This window comes from Desmodus rotundus, chromosome 7 (genome assembly GCF_022682495.2).
Source record: "Desmodus rotundus isolate HL8 chromosome 7, HLdesRot8A.1, whole genome shotgun sequence".
Lineage (NCBI taxonomy): Eukaryota > Metazoa > Chordata > Mammalia > Chiroptera > Phyllostomidae > Desmodus > Desmodus rotundus.
Window position 1 is genome coordinate 49,634,864 of NC_071393.1, and position 19,509 is coordinate 49,654,372.

At 40.1% G+C, this 19,509-nt stretch overlaps 1 non-coding gene across 1 annotated transcript; it reads left to right on the forward strand.

Annotated features, from left to right (window-relative positions):
- Positions 1–708: 708 nt before the first annotated feature.
- LOC112296600 (U1 spliceosomal RNA) lies at positions 709–871 on the forward strand. The gene has a single exon (XR_002973931.2). It is a non-coding gene; the product is annotated as a U1 spliceosomal RNA (small nuclear RNA).
- Positions 872–19,509: the final 18,638 nt, after the last annotated feature.

The window sequence follows — 19,509 nt, forward strand, 5'->3', positions numbered from 1 at the left end:
GTAATGGAATATATATGACATTACCTCTCATATTTTGAGATCTTTCCAGATATTTTTAATCCACAATACTTAAAAAATATTAATATATATTACCCCTGATTATTTTAAGTGCTATACTTAGAGTGTTTATTTGTTCTAGTGATTAGCAATTGTTACAAATATACCCAGTTGAAAAGAAGGTAATAGAAATATGTAGATCAATTAAGCATCAATATTTGTGCATCTATGAATTAATCAAATGTTTAAATTCACAGAAGCTCATTGAAATAGCAAATACTTTATCAACTGGAGGGAGAAGATTTAACCATGTATTAAAAGATAATATGTAAATAATAAACTTTCCTTCTTTTTGGCAAGTAAAATATTCCATAAGGTTTTGAAATTTTCATTTTGAATTGTATAATGCTTCATATCTAGCTAAAGATTTATCTTACTGGTGTCTTGAATGTATGAGCAAGCCTTTTCTTCAATCAAATATTGGCAACACCCTGATAAACTTTCCTTTCATCTCACTTCTTTCTTGATTTGACATATGAAGAAAAAACTTTTTCTTAAAATTAAGTAAATTAAGTAAAAACTTTTTACTTAATTTAAACAAGAATTGATTTCTTTTTCTTTGTAACTGAAACTGAAATGAGTTTTATTTGGGCTCATGCTATTCATTAATTCACACATTTATTCATTTAGTCATTTTTAAAACTTAATATTATACTTACCTGGCAGGGGAGATACCATGATCACGAAGGTGGTTTTCCCAGGGCGAGGCTTATCCATTGCACTCCGGATGTGCTGACCCCTGCGATTTCCCCAAATGTGGGAACTCGACTGCATAATTTGTGGTAGTGGGGGACTGCGTTCGCGCTCTTCTCCTGGCAAAAAAATAAACTGAAACTTCGTATTAAGCATCTACTCGCAAGAATTGGATCTGAAGGCCATTAAACCCTCACCAACAGTGAGACCCAAAGTTCTAAGCCGAAGTCACTACCCAGCAGATGCTTATCATCTCTTTGAGGAGACATAGCATCCTGCATTCCAATGACTAAGAGAGCTGCTAAGTCATGATAAGAAGCAGTAGTAGTATGTGCTACAGTGATTCAGAGGGGAAATTAATGTGTATTTGGTGTGAGAAAGAGACAAGTATCCCATGACAGCCAGGAGCTTCCTGGTACTATCAATTGGACAGCTTTGGAAGTTAAAGTCAAAGAAGGTGAGGGATTGTGCTACTCAGCTTAACAGATCTTCAGTATATGCCATGAGGGCAGACACAGGATGACAGAATATATCATCAGCAGTGTGGAAAAAACCAGTCGTACATTGTGGACTTCAACAGGGCACACAGGCTTCTCGGAAAGGACAGTACATTTCTGAACAGCAGAAGGGAGAGTTTTGGAAAAGGTAAAACTTCTCTCCAGGCTGGAGGCTTCCCACAGAAAGCATCCCTGGTCACGGGAGTGCCACAGGTAGAAGCCCAGGCTGGACAAGAGCTTCTGAGACTGCTAAGAGCCCTAAAGAGAAGAAGTGCCAGAAGCAAGTAATGTTCATTAATTCACCAGTGATGAGGAAAGTGATGTGTGGATCGCTTAGGAACTAGCTTGTGAGTTAATAGGAAGGAGATGAACGACAAGAGGTGGGCGAGGGGAGAACAGTGGGAAGAGAAGCAGGTAGGAGGCAGCTGTCCAAATAAACAGCTGGGACGGTTAATTTCATGCTTCAACTTGACCGTGCAGGGTGCGCAGATTAAACCTTATCTCTGGGTGTGTCTGTGAGAGGGTACTCAGATGAGGCTATAATTTGAATTGGTGGATTCACTAATGCAGATTGCCTTCCTCAATGCAGGGAGGTATCATCCAATTCACTGACGGCCTGAAGAGAACTAAAGGCAGAGGTGGGGAGGATTTATTCCTTCCATACCTGCCTCTCTGAGCTGGGACACTGGCCTCCTCCTGCTGTCAGACGGATTTACACCATCAGCTCCCCTGGTTGTAACTGGTGTATATACTGGGTGTATGTATCAACAGTTCATTTTTATTGCTGAATAATATCCCCACAGTATGGACGTGCCATGGTTTGTTTAACCATTCATTCATTGAGGAATACCTGGGTTGTTTCCACTTTGGGGCTAGTGTGAATAAAGCTGCTATAATTCATGTACAGGTTTTTGTATAAACATAAGTCATCATTTCTCTGGGACAAAAAGGAGTGCAAGTTCTGAGTTGTAAGATAGTTGTGTATTTAGCTTTCTAAGGAACTGCTTAACTGTTTTCCCACAAGGATTGTACCATGTTATATACCCAGCAACATATATGAGTGATCCAGTTTCTCTGAATCATCGCCAGCATTTGGTGTTATTGCTGGACGGCATGGATGGAACAGCCGGGACTGGCTGAACATCTTAGGTTTCGCTCCCTACGTGGCTTTCTGTGTGACTAGCTTAGGCCTCCTCAAGCTTCTGGTTGTCTCAGAGTTATCAGACTTCTTTTATGGCAGTTGGTAGGTTTCAAGGTACCTGGGCAGAAGCTGCAAACCTTCTTATGACCTGTTCTTGTCCCAGAATACCACTTGTGCCACATTCCTATTGGCTAAACAAGTCACTAAGACCAGGCCAGATCAAAAGAGGAAGGAATTAGATTTCACCTTTCAATGGAAGGAGGAGCAAACAATTTTTGGCCATTTTTAATTGACCACACTTTTCATATATTACTTAGCGTCCTTACTTACCCAAAGCTGTTTGAGCCTTGTGCAACCAGTTTACTGCTATTTCTCCAGTCCTATCACCTCTTAATCTCCTCCTTGTTATTCTCCTCTCTGTTCCTCAAATATGACATTTATGTTCTTATCTAGTGTCTTTTCACTTGCTATTCCCTCCACCTGGAGTTCTTTACCCTCAGATAATCGGAGAGCTCACTCTGCTTCATACAAGGGTCTGTGTACATATTGTCATCTTTAGAGAGGTCACCCTTCACCACTTTTGTCACACTCTGTTCCTTTGCTCAGCTTCATTTTTCTGCATTGAGCTTATATATCATGCTATGCTTGATTTTCTGTATATGGCATGTCTCACTCCCTAGACTGTAAGTTCCAAGAGCAGGAACAATTTATTTATTTATTTATTACTTCTATAACCCAAGAGCCTAGAATAGTGCCTGGTACTTGTTAGGTGCTCAAAAATAAATGCGTAACTCTTAAAACCACCTGCTAACATGATTAATGAAATCCTGCCTCTATAAGGGAATATACTGAGCTATCTTTCACTCATTACATATTTTTTGTATTTAAGACTATTAAGGAAGTGAAATCTCCTTTCTCAAGAGGCTACTTGGAGCTGACACCAATTCAGACTGGTCCCCAACGGACACAGCACGTGTTTGGATTCCTTACCTCGTTCATTTGGGGAATGCAAAATGCAGAGTGATTGAGACAAACACGAAAGATTAAAAGTCAATATATGTTAGAAGGCTTAGATGTCCTAAGGCTTGATTACACATGGTATTAACCAAGAAAAATATTTTACATGGCAGGAAAATCACTAACAATATGAGCCATTCATACCGAAGGCACAGCTATAAGAAGCAAGCTAGGCGATTACTACTTTAAAGAGTTCTTCAGAATGTGATTCCCAAATATAATTAGGGTGCTGAATTGGAGAGAGATTTATAATTATAACTCATCTTATTGGCTATTAGTATTGCCTTTTAAATAACCACTTACATGGGCTAGAAATTTTTTGCAAGATATGTAGTAAAGGAGTTTGATTCACTCACATTCATCATTTACTTCTTTGTAAGGGTTTTCTATATTACAAAGCCACCACCAAAAGAGTTATTGGATAATCATTATTTAGCTCTTATATGTAACCCTGTATTGGTATTGAGAAGACAATATTCTGTTTTCACCTAGCTGGGAAAAACCTTCTAACGTTAATCTGAATGACATATTTAGCCCACATTGGGACTGGCCAGTCAGGTAATTATTTATACAAATTCTTTGTTCTCTTGCCTGAAGAAAGAAACAAAGGTGATTATCTGTGTGTTGTATTATATTACACTAGGGAGAGAAGTCTACCAAAATATATAGGCTATTAAAGTCTGGGCTTATTTGCAATTGATGGTTTCTAATGTTGATAGCATTAATAAAATAGATATGCCCGAGTCATTGTACCATGCTTGGTATAAAATCTAAAAGCTTCCCACCAACAAATCTGCAGAATATAGTCTTTGGATCTTTGGATCATTTGCCTCGGCATTAGCTGGAGTGCTTACTTGAAATGCCTCAACTCTGCTACTCTGAAGCGCAATCTCTGCGGAGGTGTGACCCATGCACTTTGATCGCCCCCATCACCCCAAGCAATTAATTATGCACAGTAAAAAATACTTTAAATGATACTTTAAAAACCATGATGATATGCCAGTGTAGCAGAGATGGAAAGTTATGTTCAAAAGAGGAGAGAGTAAATATGAGCTAAAAAATAATTCACGTTATTATTGTTTCCTCTTTTCTCATGAAAATCTTTGACTATGTCCCTGCCCCGAGACCTAACAAGAGACAGGACGGGGCTCACAGAAGTAGGGAGAAGACCAGAAAGGCTACAATTTATGGATCTCGGATGTCTGGTGGGACAATGCCTCCTGCCAGGTTGCAAATCTACTCCGGTGGAGAGGACAGCACAATGTGGTGATGACACGTGTTTGTAGTCACAAACACTTGAATTCAAACACTGATTTGCCACTTTAACTTCCTCTTTTGCACTTTCTAACCCATTTTCCATCTAGGAGCCAGATTTATCCTGTTTAAATATAAATAGTATAATGTCACTGGTTCTACTTACACAATCTTAATGTTTGTTCATTTCTCTTAAAATAAACGCCAAACTCTTTTCTGCTGCATGATCTGGTTCCTGTTTACCTCTTCAGTCCCATTCGAATCTTTTTCTCCCATAGTTTATTATCTCCAACTCCAACTAAACTATTTTTTATTCCTACAAAACACCAAGCTCTTTCCTCCCTTAGAAACTTCACACGTCCTATTTCATCTGTCAGAAAAGCTCTGCCCTGATTCTTTGTTTCAATTGTGCTTTTATACTACTTGTCCCAGACTAAACATTGTCTTAGACAAACAAGCCTTTGGTTGTCACACTATATAAGCAGATACCCTGCCTGAGAAAATATATTTTCTACTGTGTAGCGTAATGTAATATAAAGTGATCTGCTCTGGCACCAGAATGCCTGAACTTAGAACATACTAAGTTCTAACAAAATATTGCTATTATTGCTATTACTGCCAATGCTTCATAATATATCCTCAACTTGTATTTACAGGCTAATTGTATTTACTGGTTTACTGTTTATCTTTTAGTGTAAGTTTCCTTAACTATAATAACCTCCCTTAGGATACATCATGGGTCTCCCTTGGTCACCACTGTAAACTCTGTTTCCGGTCAAAGACTTGTTGGAGGATCTCAAAATACGTATTTATTAAAGAAAAATAAGTAAATGGAGAAGAGATTGCAGTGGTGGCTTTTGGCAGTTTCCCTATTATGTTATATTTAATTGGACTTGAAGTTCTACCTATACCTATATGGGCTCCTTAAAGAAAGGGATAGTGCCTTAATCATCAGCGACTCCCAGGATATTAGGCAGATAGTTACGTAATTGGTGTCCATTGGGTTGAATTACTCAAAGAATCATGAAAGCAAGAGAATCATAGCCAGCAAAATGAAAGGGTTATTCCTTTTACCAACAAGTAAAGCATGATCACGCTGTGCTATGAATAAAATCAGACAGCTAAAAACCTGAGGAGGTAAAGGGGGCATGCAAAGGAATAGATACCCGTAAATTCTCCAGTATTTTAAGCCAGAAAAAGCTCAACAGCGGGCAAGTCTGAACACAAGTTACAGACTAATACATTTTGTTAGATCATGTAACAATGTGAGTGATGTAATTCTTTATCATCCAGAAATTTGGAAAACATTAAAAAGACTTGTATTACCAGAAGGTTTAAAACAACAAGAATAGGTTATTGTTGCTAACCTGTTCACACTACTATTTTTTGCTTTTAATTAAATTATCATCAGTTAAATGATGAGATCAATACTTTCTAGCTTTCTATTCCTTAATTCCTGTATTAAATGTTTGCTCATCAGGTTCTTTGGTTTCACTGCTACTAACCCAGTCAGCTTCTCCTTAGCTTCTCTTAGGCTCTTGTAAGGTGTTTTTTATTTCCCCCTCAATGTCACCGGTCTCCCCTCTGCAGAGTCTTCTTCTAATCAATTCCCTCGCATTACCACTAGTTGCCACACAATTGATTTTGGCACTTCGCTGTTCACAGTCCTTGATAACTGCTCATTACCCACCAGATAAGTGCAAACAGTATAGCATATTACTAGTTTGAACCAAACTTTCTTAGTCTATGCCCCATCACCATCTGCCAGCAGCCTACTCACCCTCAGCCCTAACCCTGCTGGGCCACTTGGTTTAGTTAGTGCCTTATGCATTTGTGCTTTGTATTTTTAGTTATTTTCTTTTGGCCTGGAATTTTTGTCTTCCCAAAGCCTGGCTTTCAAAATCTTACTTTTCACTGTAGCTTAGCCAGATTCCTTCAGTCAAAATAAATCTTCACCTTCCACATTTCTGTAGTAGCTACAGCACTCACAATCTACCACCTAATACAGGTAGTTTTGTTCAGATCCCCTACTTGATTGTAAGCCAGGCAGGAAGCATAGTTTATTTGCTTGGAATAATTCACAGTGCTGAGTAAAGTGTTCTGCACATAAATATCAATCTATTGAGCAACAAGTTCCATTTAAGCTGTAGTAATTCAGTTCAATGTAATCATCTGAATACCGCTTTTAGAGTCCACATTCCGAAAGTTATAAAATACTGAGCCATATATACTGTAATTTCAAAGTTGAGATAGAACATTTTCCTCATGATTCAGATGATGATATCATTGAAACAGGATAGTGTCTTGGGAATGGAGAAATGAATGTTTTGATATTTTATTTACCCAACAAACTTTTACTGCATACCTACTATCTGCTAGGGACAGGAGATGCAATGGAAGACACGGATGAAAACAGTCTCCGCCCTCAGAAGTCTGTAGTCTGAGAAGAGGGAAAGGCATTAGCCAAATAATTGCATAATTAAATTAAATAATCCTCTATGTAGACGTACAAATATGGTTTAAGTTTTACAAGCCGAGGTGCTTGGTGTTATGTGTAGACCCAGCCAGAGTAGGGAGTGAGGCTTCTGTCCTGGAGGGGATAATAGTGGGGTTGAGCGGACATCTGAGGATGAAAAGAAGTAGACTCATCAAAAGATAAGTCAGAGGGAAGAGTGTATGCAAAGGTCTAAACAGAAGGGGGTCCTTGAGGAGACAAGGGGAGACAAGCCTTGAGGGAAATAGGGTACTGAGAAATCTAGGTGTAGGGGGAGGGGCCCAGTCTTGGAGGGCCCTGAGACCTTGTTAAGGATTTTGGGCTTTATCCTAAAGACAAGAAAACCTCGAGAATGGTTTAGGGAGAAAAGGGGTGGGATGGGGTGGAAAGGGTGAGGATATTCTGGTTTGCATTTCAGGAAAGGTCTCTCGAAGGTCCATTATTAGATATTCGATTTTCAAAACTGGAGCTGATTCTGACTTGAGATCTACCAGACATGTTTATATTGGTGCCAGAAAAGTAATTTCACCGTAACAAAGCCTTTAAAATAGTCTCCTGCTTTTTCTTTAGTGGACCTCAAACTCTTCATCCGGCCTTCACAAACTTCTCTAATCTGACTCAACTCCATCAAGGCCCGTTCTCCTTCTCATCACCTCAAACTTTCTATCCCACATAGACAGGCCTCATGACTGCTTCTCAGGACCTCCCAACTCTCCACAAAATCTTCAGAATCCCTGTGTCTACTCACCATCTGAGCCCTACATATGTTGTAGGCCCAGCTTGTTCTTATTTGCATATGTGCCACTTTTCTTTGCCTCTATCAATTCCTGTAACTAGTGACATAAAGAATAAAGCACGGCTCACAGAATTTCACACATTGCTATTTTATTCTTTCGGTGGCATACCTACCGGTCTTCCCAACGTGCCTATTATCTCCTCAAGGGACAGATTGAATCATGGACTTCCTTTCACTCCCTTGCAGGTGTTTGCACACTGCTATGAAAATAATAGGTATTTGAAACATGCTTCTTGGTTGAATGTTTAGTTCTGCTGGTACTAGAAGATGGTTGGGGAGCACTTGAAAGTAAATATGTAAATATGTGAAAGATTTAAGGAAGGTAGAGTATATGTCTTTTAACATGGAACAAAGCATAAGTGTGAAAGTAGAATGAAGAAATCATAAAATGTCCTGGCCGGGTGGCTCAGTTGGTTGAAGCATCTCCTGTACACCGAAAGATCACGTGTTTGAGTCCCCATCAGGGCATATACCTAGGTTATGGGTTGGCAACCAATCAGCAATCCTCTCTCACATCACTGTTTCTCTCTCACACTCTTGTCTCTCTCTCTAAAATTAATCAACATGTCCTCAGATAAGGTTTGTTTTTTTTTAAAAAAAGAAACCAAAAAAATGTTTTGAGTAAGAAAATGTAACATAAATTTCATGCATATTTTAATTTTTTACTTTAAAATGATTTCAGACTTAAAAATTGCAAAATAAAAAAAAAAGGAGTTCCCATGTACCCTTCTTCTCAGTTTTCCCTTTGAGATAATACCAACATCCAGTTTCCCCTGAAATAATTGACCTACCAGTTTTAGCATCCATCTGCAGACCTTGCCTGGAACAATTATGTTTGCCTAAGGATGATTTTCTATTTTTCTCGTTCCTTCTACATTCATTAGCTGGAATTGTTCTGTGAAGAGATTTCTCTCTCCTCCACTTTTTCCTCACTGCTAAAGAAAGACACTACAATCAATGAGAATAATTAATCTTTTTTTAAAATTTTTATTGTTATTCAATTACAGTTGTATGCCTTTTCTCCCGAGAATAATTAATCTTAAAAATTTACAGTCTGTTCTTCCATAGGGCATCATGTGCTTATTTGAGTTTACATTCTTAGAGATCCTCTACTACTAAAATCAGCACTCAGTCATGGTCACCTCTCAGGGGACCGGACAAGGTCTCATAACTTGCTTTGTGGGTGACAAGCATGCTGTGGGCTCACAGGGCTTAATCAGTGTTTACAGATGATATCTGACAAGGAAGCATGACACTTGAAATATAATTTAAGTAGCAGAAAAGTGTTTCAAATTATATGTAACATTTTAGTGACCTTTCTCAGGTATAATCACTTAGAGAGGCGAACGACATAATTTTCCTCATGCTGCTTTACTAATAGTGGGCTTACTTGTGAAAATATGCTTTGCTCTTCTGCTCAGATTTGGTATTTATACCCTATTTGTGTTTGTTGAATTATAAAATCAATGAGTAGGTCAAATATTTGATTTATATATAAAGTAATGCCTAGTGTTATGCATTTACATTTTCAATATACTTTTACTTGCACCATTGCCAAGCAACCAGTCGGGAGGCAGAAAGCTATTGCTGTTCTTATTTTAGATGAGAAATTAGATATAGTAATTAACTGACTTGCCTGAATTTAGGCTCCTTGTATTCTTCCTCTGGGCCATTGTGTGAACTCTCCATTATTTTTATTCTCTAACTCATTGATTTAACAATCTTAATGGCCAGCCTACAAAACAGCTTAATGTGTACTCAAGCCTTTGCACCTATAATAAGACTGTGCTTTACCACTGACCCAAGTCATGAAGAGGGTTAAGCTGGTTTTATTCAACATCACCAAATGCTAGGAATGCAGATCCCCAGCCTCCTTTGGGGTTTGCAAGTGTCCTGTGTCATTGCAGGCAGTGAGGGGCATGCTTACACAGACACCGGCATCACCCTCCCTGGGTTCTCTGAGGGTCTGGCAGCTGTTGAGTGATGTTCTCGCCAGGAATCGATAAGGGCATTGTTAGCCTGGGCTGGAGGTGTAGGGTCTGATGTGCTCACTGGAGTGGACAATTGGCCATCAGTCAACGCTGACCCTGCTACGTCCTCACTCGCAGTCACCCCAGACTCACTCCTCTCCTTCATCATTTCCCCTCTGGCAGGAGGAGTGGAGGAGGAGACATTTGTCTCTTACTCTGAGGGGTTTATTAAAAATATTTTGATTTACCATAAACCCTTTCCAGCACCTGAGAGAATAAGTTTTGAAACTCAAAGTTAGATAAAGACTTTTCTATGCCTCTTTGCATTTCTCCGATTATTGCCGTCATTTTTTTAACCTGAGGAAATGAGAACAGAATGATCTAGCTGACCAAAAAGAGAAAAGGATCAAAAATTAAAGAAGAAAATAGGGATGGAGTGAGGTGGGAGATTTGTTACTATTTCATGCACATTAGCTGTTCAAACCCCAGTAACTATTGGCTTTCTGAATGACGAGCCAGGAGAGATGACGTCACTGAAAATAGAATGGATTTCTTCCTGTGTTTGACCACATTGAAAGAAATTGTGCAACTCTGAAGGAAAGATTTAGGAATGAAATAATGATATGCACATAAAAAAACTAAACAACCAAAAGATAAGGTGATTAGTAACGATAGGAATACAAAAGTTGTATAAGGCATGCTGTTTCGTCACAATGTCCTGGGTAGCTCAGCCATGAACAATATTTACATAGTAATACTGATGTAAACCCCAATATTAATTAAGCCGAAAGTTGTGCTATATCCATAAAGTGACAGGATGAGGGTTACACAGGGTAGGACAAAAGGAGGTTTACAATTGTGAGTACACAAAATACAGGGTTTATTCTTGTATTATATATCTATTCATTAATTATTGTATTATTTTCCACATGCACAACTGTAAACCTACTTTTGCCCCACCCTGTATCTTGGGAGAGAGGGAGGCAAGAGGCGAAGAGGACAGTCTAAACCTTCTACAGAAGAAAGTCAGGAGATCCTGTCTAAAATGGAATCATCAAACACCAGCCTCTATATTATTGCATAATAAGTAAGTAGGTAGCAGGTGGAACTGCTGAAAGACTGCCCCAGGCGACCAAGAGTAGAGAGATGCAAGGCCAGGGGCTGCTGTTTTGTTTTTTTTTTTAATTGTCTACATATGTTTATTCCTCAATAAAAATAAATATTAATAAAAGTATTTCAAATGTAAACTGAAGAATTTTGAGAGTCTGAGATAGTGATACTTTGCAGTCTCTTAATCTTTTAGTTTCTTAACGCAAGTGTGGTATATGTTCTAAAAATGAAATTCAAAGTCAGGAAAAGTATAACTTGGAAAGGGAGAGCCTCCTGGCATTCCACACCACTCAGAGGAAGCTGCGTGAACAGTTCAATGCGGAATTCCTCCAACATGTTTCACCAACGCAGCAATCATGCTATAGAAGCTATGTAGCAATTTGCACTTGCTTTTCCTCTAGTAAGTCCTGGGCATCTTTTTATGTCAGCATGTATGGATTAACTACATTTTAAATGAATATATAATATTTTTATTATGGGTGCATAGTATATATAAAAATATTGTATGATATACCATAGTGTATTACATTTGCTTCTGATTTTTCCCAATTTTTCAACAATATTGCACTATTTCATACATATACTTTGTGTAATTCTAAGACTGCTTCAGGAATACAAATTGTTAAAGTGCCAATACTAGTTCAAAAGATATGAGCACATTACATTTCAATAAAGATTGCTAAACAGTCCTTTAAAAATGTAGCTTTGGGTAGTCCCACAAACATCGGATAGGAATGCCCAAAATACTTATATTACTGATCTTATTAGGACATCAGTGGAAAATTAGGTGTTTACAAAGAATTTTCATAGATAATGCTATGGAATCAAATGTATCCCCTCCAAATTCATATGCTGAAACCTTAACCCTCGGTGTGAGTGTGTTTGGAGATAGAGCACATGAATGAAGCGGTGGCAAAGCTTAACTGAGGGCGTGAGTGTGGAGCTCTGATCTGATAGAACTGGCGTCCTTATAAGAAGAGAAAGAGACACCTGAGCTCCTTTTCTGTCCTGTGAGGACACAGGGAGAAGGTAGTCATCTGCAAGCCAGGGAGAGTGCTCTCACCAGAAACCAACCCCGCTGGAGCTTGACCTTGGACTTTCCAGCCTCTAGAATTGTGAGAAAATAAATTTCTGGTGTTTAAGTCGTGCAGTCTATGATGTCTGTTATGGCAGCCCAGGCAAACTACTACATACGGCATTTCACTTTGAAACCCCCATCCATGCAGTGAGGCATCATCGCCTCTAATTTACGGATGAGGAAACCATGGCATTAAGACCTTGCCAAGAGCACGCGGCCTTTAAGCGGTGCTGAAAAAACACAGTTGTTTTGCCCCACAGTTGCTCTTTTCCAGCAGAAGAGTGGTCTTGTTAATTACAATCCAGCTCACTAATTAGCCTTTACTATGTGAAATCTAATAAAAGCATAAAATGATCCAGCTTTCTTTGGAAATTATCTAGTCCAGCAGAGAAAGTGAGGCCCTAAAACAGGACTGTCAAACTCATTTTCACCAGGGGCCACATCAGCCTCGATGTTGCCTTCAAAGGCCCAAATGTAATTTTAGGACCGTATAAATGTAACTACTCCTTAACAGTTAAGCGAGAGCTCGGTGCTGCCGCCAGGTAGAAACAAGGTGCAGGCCAGATAAAGCAAGGTGGAGGGCCGGACTCAGCCTGGGGCCTTGTGTTTGCCACCTGTGCCCTAAAAGATCAAGTAGGTGGCCCAAGATCACACAGCTAGGTAATGGGAAAACTGCCGTTGAAATTCAGTTTGATTTCAGCTTAGTGTTCTTTAATTTTGATGTACTCATATTTCAGAGTTACAGTTTTTAAGTGTAAAAATTATTCCTTCCTGAAGCTAAATCTGTATACCAGTTATGTTTCATGCCACAAACTCTATCTTATAAAATTGAGGTTGCCCTTCAAATCCCCAATTGCATTTCTCTGTTGATGCCCTTTGATAAAGCAATATAGCACATAAAGGCCAATGCTTATCTCAATAATTTTTAAAACGTGATCAGGCCCAATTCTTTTATATATGATTCTGTCACAGGACTTAGTTCATTCAGGGACTGAAGGCTTCCATATCTGTCGTTTCTATGCTAATGAGGATGGTGGTTTTTTTGGTGTTCAGATATGAGCAACAGGAGATTAGGGTTGTGTCAGCTTCCTGTATATCAGCAAAATAGATCGTGCTGCTGCCAGGGGAGTTCCATTAGTGCCATAAATCTTAGAAATTCTGTAAATTTCTGAGGACGAAGCCTGATGTTCAGAAGGCTGTGCAGTCATTTTTGCTGATGGATATGCCCACCAGGACAGAAAGGAAAGAGTCTCCGTGGGGAGCCATGGCTTATTCTCCACACAGCAAAGAGAGGTCTTTTGAAAATAATTATTTTCCCTCTACAAAGTGGTATAGATGTTTTTAAACTATTTTATTTTTTCCAAAATTAGTTTTGGCACTGAGTTTTACAGAATACAAGAGTTAAAGTAACTTGAAAATGGCCAAGGAGAGAAGCTAATCAGTTCAAAATCCTTTTTTTACCTCTCTACAATATAGCACATTCAGTAATGTGATAATTTCAAATATAATTTTTTAAAGATCTTATTTATTTTCTTTTAGAGGGGAAGGAAGGGAGAAAGAGTGGGAGAGAAACATCAATGTGTGGTTGCCTCTTGCGCGCCCACTACTGGGGACCTGGCCTGCAACCCAGGCATGCGCCCTGACTGGTAATCGAATCAGCAACCCTTTGGTTCACAGCCCGCACTCAGTCCACTGAGCCGCACCAGCCAGGGCTCAAATATATTTTCAAATAACAAAGAGAATTAAGCTTAGTAATTAATGTGTTAAATATGTTATGTTAATTCACTACTTTTGTGCAAAACTACAATGGTGTGGAGAGCAGGACTGAAGCCAGGTTTGGAGCATGTGCAGTGGAGCAATGACTTAGAGGGATGATGCAACACCTCCTGCAAGTGCCATATATGGTGGTGAACAACACGTGCTTATCTGAAGGGTAACACCACCCTCTCAGAGCATGCGCAATAGAGAAACATAAGCAATGTGCCTATGGGAGCTTACGTAAAGTAAAAACTGTGTGTGTGGGTACCGAGAAAAGCAACGTGTGCTTATCCAGACTGAGGAAAACATGTTTACAAGACACTGTGCAAAACACGATTTTGCAACCAAGAGGAACAAAAAGCAAAGGACTCCAGACCACAGACAATGCATCTGGAGTGCAAGTCACCTTGAGATGGCCTCCATGCTCAGCTTCCAGAGAAAAGAGCTCCCCCTCAATCCCATCCCTCTGACTCTGCCTTGCAAGACATCCAAGGCCCGACTGCTTCCCAGAGCTGGACCTGATGTAGGCTCTTGGGACTCGGGCTTGTTATCTCCCACTTCTCTTGTGTGTTGTTTTTGCTGACTGTTTCTGAATGATTGTTATTGTTATTGAGTTATTATAGATTTGGACTGAACCTGCATTAATAAAAGCTGAGTGAATGGCATAGTCACCTGTGTTGACTGTTATTCCTTGGTGCCATTACCTGTAGGGCTGGTGGCTGTATAGGTGGCCCAACACTTTTGGTTGCTGTTACTGAACAGCAATTTGGGGCCCTGCTGCGCACCACCACCCTCTAGGCAAAATTCCAGAGGCAAAGGTTTAGTGATAAAAGGAAGGAGTCCATATTCAAAAACTACACAATTTTGGAATAACAGCTTTCCACATGAATTAGTGACTTAGGCCTATCAATTAAGGCTAAACTCTTTAACTCTTTAGTTACATCTTTAATCACTTAAGCCTATCAATTAAGGCTAACACTTGAGTTCTATCATTCCCCTGTTAGCAGTAATTATCCAGTTTCTATAGGGTTAGTTTACAAACTAAAACAACATAGGACACAAAAATCTACATAATTTTGGAAGAATGACAGGCTTCTGCCTCAGAGCCTGTTCCCTCTAGTATACCCAAAGAATAACCCTGCCACCCTCTGCCAGGCCAGCCGGATCCTAGGCTGTCCCTGGAGTTCTTCCCATCCAAAATACGGTCCATTGGGAAGTGCAGGCAGCTCCAGGCATCCTGAAGGAAGAGAGCCTGAGAGCCAGAACTGGCCAGTCCAGGAGCCAGAGCCCCTGAGCCAGCCCGAGAACCCTTCTTTTATTTCAAATCTCCTTGTCCATTACTCCATGTGCTATGGAGGCATTCAGTTTTCTCAGCCAATCCTGTCAAAGACCGTTTACTGTTGCCTTGGCAAACCCCTCCTACGGCTCCTCACTTCTTCTCCTGAGTGATCTGACCAGGTCTCTCTGCATCATTCCTAAGGCCCAAGTCACACAACTCGAGCTTGAGTCAAGGGCTGACTTATAGGAAAGACTCTGTATCATGAAACATCCGCTCACGACAACTGTGGCATCAGTGGAAAAACTGAAAGTAACATCGATTCACTGCATGTTTCCAGACCTTAGATGAATCTTTGAGTAGAAACAGCTTGAAGACATCTGACTCATGTTTTTTCTAGTGTCCAGAAAAAAAATTGGGGTTTTTAAACATCATTTCCCAATGTCATGAGTTGTTCTTACCTTTTAGGGAAATAAACACATAAGATTATTCTCAGTAACACTATCCACTAGAAGCTGATTATGAAACTATTTCATCATTTAAAATGCATGTTTTTCTCCACTAGGGAGAAGAAAGGCAATAGCAAGTAGGATGGTGGGGGACCGAGAGAAGCGAGACCTTCCCGGGACATCAGAATCCCTGGGGCAGGAGTGGGGCAGTTTACACAGCACAGGTGCCCACACCTACCTCTGAGGCTCTGACTCACTTGGTCTCGACTGGGGCCGGGCAGGATGCTCGTGCACAGCCTTGCTTGAAAACCACTGGAAAAGAGAACGAGTAATGCACTTGAGGGCTATGAGGTGTCTCCGAGGCCCTGGGAGAATCACAGACAATGGATACTTCTGTTGTCTGAGAGTTGGCATTCTACCTACATGGTGTCTGAACCCCAAAGGCAGTCACTCCTGAGGTCTTGGAAAGGAAAACAATTGGCCGTGCAGACTGTTGTGAGCTCGAGCAAGTTACTTAACGTTTGGTGCCTCAGTTTCCTCATCAGCAGAATAGGAATAATAATACTATTTGTCTCTCCCTGGCCAGGTGGCTCAGTTGGTTGGAGCGTCATTCTGCACACCAGAAACAGGAGAGTTTGATTCCCGGTCAGGGCACATACCTAGGTTGCAGGCTCCATACATGGTCAGGGTGTGTACTAGAGGCAAACCAATTGATGTTTCTCTCTCACATCGATGTTTCTCCCTCTCTCTGTCTCTCCCTCCCCCTTCTTCTCTCTCTAAAATCAATAATCATATCCTTGGGTGAGGGTTAAAAAATATATATTACCTGTGTCATCAGGTTATCATTAGGATAAAATGAGATAATCCACATAAAATGTTAACTCTGCCTAGTGCATAGTACATTCTCAGTACATTAGTGACTACTCCATTGGGGGAAAGTAATGAGGTCATTTCTTGGCCTTTTAAGCACTTACTAGCCTAGGTATTTACCCCCTAAAATATACTCGACCAAAAGGTGCTACATAGTTTGTCAAATGAGAAATGAAAACTAAGTAGATGTGGATCTAATAATACAGCTCTCGTCACAACGGTGCTCAGATTGCATCAGGATTCCTCACTCACGCCAGCGCCTCCCCTGCTGGATAGTATGGTGCAGTTACAGCCTCTCTAATGAAGAAAAGTAGAGTAGCTGGAGCAAATGCATGTGTGTGGTGTTACTGTTGTTGTTGTTGTTAAAACTGAAGAAACTTGAGTAGACACGTAGGCTGAAAAGAAAGAGGCAGTGGAGAAACGCAGGCAAGGCAGGTGTCTGGTAGATCCAGAACCTAAAGCTGAAGGAACTCACATGATAATATCAGAGTCCTCCACTGAGGGGAAGGGGAAGGGCATTAGGAAGCTGTGAAAGCAGGTAAGTATGTAGGAAGGGCATTAGAATGAGCAGAGTTCTCCTTGTTGGTCTTTATTTCCTCTGTGAAATATGAGCTGAGGTCTCCTGCAGAGGTTAGAGTGGGAGGACAGAAAGGGAGCAGAAGGGCTTAAATAGCTGGTGGGGAGGTCCCAAGAGCTCCAAAATATCCCTTGCTGCAATAAGTCATGTAGATGGCATTCCTGATTTGTCTTCTTGGCAGATTCTTAAAAATTTGCAGCCATTTGGAGATAATTAGTTTTCCAAATAGCTTCCACTCTGAGAGAACCAATATTGTATTCTTTTAATGCAGGCTTTTATAAATAGCAATAAAACATTCTGCCATCTAACCATAAAGAGGAGACCCACATAAAGTCCTCCCTTCATTGGAAAGGGAGATGTTATCTTCTAAAACTATGTTGCAAATATAGTTCCTCCAATATATTGTGAGTTCCTACTAAATGACTGTCTCTTGGGAGGGAGAGGGAAAGCTGAGGTTAAAAGCTGTTTTTAAAACCGAGAAGATTATTTTTTCTAAGCAGTTAGCTTCTTTTGGTGGGGTGCGCAAGATTTTTTTAATGAAAAACTGTACAGGAAATACAAATATAGAAAAGTAAAAAAAATGTAAATATATATGCTAAAAGCCAACCACCTTTGCTATTTTTCCAATTTAATCTTTTGGCCAAAAAGTGTAGTTTGAGCTAATGAATAAAAAGTTCAAAGAGCTGAGCAGAGATAATAAAAAGTATAAAAATAAATTGAGAGAAATGAGGAAAGCATTGGAACAAACCATTTTGTAGATGGAATTTATGCTGAAGGCCATATGTAGGCCAGACCTGGAAATACAGCTGAAAGCTTGAAGGTACAGTGATAAGAAAACACATTTAAGACCAGGAAACAGCTCTTTGGGGTCTAATCGCGTGTGCCTGAGAGGATTAGAGCTTTAACAAATACACCACTGCTTTAGAGCAAATCAAAAGCAAAATGAAAGCACTACTTTCCAAAAGGAACCAGAGACCCACTTGATATAAAAAAAAGATAATTTTTAATGTAGAAAGAATAATAATTGCTGTTTTAAAATCAGTACTCCGTCTCTCTCTCTGTAACTGAATGCAGGTCTGGCTGCCTGCCAACAAAAGCCAAACCCACAAGACAGGTGCTGGTGAGAAGCAAAGTGGTTTATTCAAATGCTGGCACCTGAGAAGATGGGGGACTTCTGTCCCAAAGCCCATCTTAACATCTCAGTGCAAGCAGAGGTCTTTATAAGTTAGGAGAAAGCAGAACAAAGATATTAAGTACAGGGGGGGTTGAAAAGTTACCTACGTGCAGCCCCGACTGGTGTAGCTCAGTTGGTCGGGCGTCATCTCGCAAACCAAAATGTCACCGGTTCCATTTCCAGTCAGGGCACAGTGGGTAGCAAGCCAGACCCCCAGTCGGAGGCAAGCAAGAGGCAACCAGTTGATGGTTCTCTTGCACATTGACGTTTCTCTCCCTCTCTTTCTCCCTCCCTTCCCCTCTCTAAAAGTAAATAAATAGAATCTTAAAAAAGAAAGGAAAAGTTATCTACAGGCAGACCAGCACAGTCCATTCCCATAAGGACCTCAAAGCTGGTCGAGCGACAGTCTGGAAGTGCCTCATCTTGGTTTTCGTCATCCTGGTTCTATGGTTGAATGTCAGCAAATCTCCCAGAGCTGGGATGACTTAAGGTCGAAGTCTGTATCTTTTTAAGTGAGCTTTTATGATTCTTATACAAATATGCTGTTCATTTACAAGCTGCATAGTAGTCAGAGTCAGCATTTTCAGAAACCATGTCAAAGGAATGGTGACGTGAGCCCTGGACAGTGTGGCTCAGTGGGTTGGGCATCATCCTGCAGACCAAATGGTGGTAGGTTTGATTCCCTGGCAGGGCACATGCCTGGGTTGCAGGTTCACACCCTCCCTTCCCCTCTCTCTGGAATCAATTTAAAATTTTTTTTAAATTGTGGGGTGGGTAACATATTCCCACTTACATCTCTAATGTTTATTGCTCCATTTTCCTCATGTCATTATATAATTCAACTCATTTCAATAAAAATATTTAAGTCATATGAACCCAGATCAGAAAAATGTATAGGAAGTACACATATACATATATATACAGAAGATATCAATTCATTATTTTTTAAATCTTGTTTCATTAAAAGGATCTATAGGTAATAATCTGTAGTAGATTGTATTATTCTTTTGAAATATGTGTGGCTACTTTCTGCAGGATTATACTTCATCACTATAAGAATGTCAATTGCTCACTATAAGAATGGCAATGAGACCAATGAAATGTGGGCAGAAGGGACGCGTGTCTGTGCAGAAAGGAGTTAATACAGGAGGTCTGAGGCTGCTGGGCTTAGAAAGGCCCACTTGGAAGGTTTGCCCTTGGCCGGCCTCGGGAAGCTTGGTTTTGGAAAGATTCCCATCATTGTCTGATAAGAATGCCTGACTGTGAGACAGGCTGAGCCTCTCTTAAATGGATGAGGA